At 62.6% G+C, this 211-nt stretch overlaps 1 protein-coding gene across 1 annotated transcript in view; it reads left to right on the forward strand.

Moving 5' to 3' along the window:
• Window positions 1-211, forward strand: part of CRYBA2 (crystallin, beta A2) — a gene marked incomplete at its 5' end in the record, with an annotated part of 1,847 nt that overhangs the window by 308 nt on the left and 1,328 nt on the right. The gene's annotated exons all lie outside the window — the stretch shown is intronic.

A 211-nucleotide genomic window follows, 5' to 3' on the forward strand; every position in this document is an offset into this window, starting at 1 on the left:
GGATTGGAGGTGTGGCTGCACCCACTGGCTCCCGCCTCCCTGCAAGGGTCCTGGGATGCTCTTTAGGGCTAAAATTTAGCCTGAAACACCATCCCAGCTCCTTCTGCTTTGTGCATTGAGAGCCCCCCCCTGCTCCAAGGCTGGGGGTCCCCAGGCCTTGTCCCCTTGCCGCGGGTGCCTGGGGATGGGGTGAGCAGAAAGGAGCCAGCAG

The sequence above is a fragment of the Phaethon lepturus genome, unplaced genomic scaffold, assembly GCF_000687285.1.
Source record: "Phaethon lepturus isolate BGI_N335 unplaced genomic scaffold, ASM68728v1 scaffold31900, whole genome shotgun sequence".
In the NCBI taxonomy this organism is placed as follows: Eukaryota; Metazoa; Chordata; class Aves; order Phaethontiformes; family Phaethontidae; genus Phaethon; species Phaethon lepturus.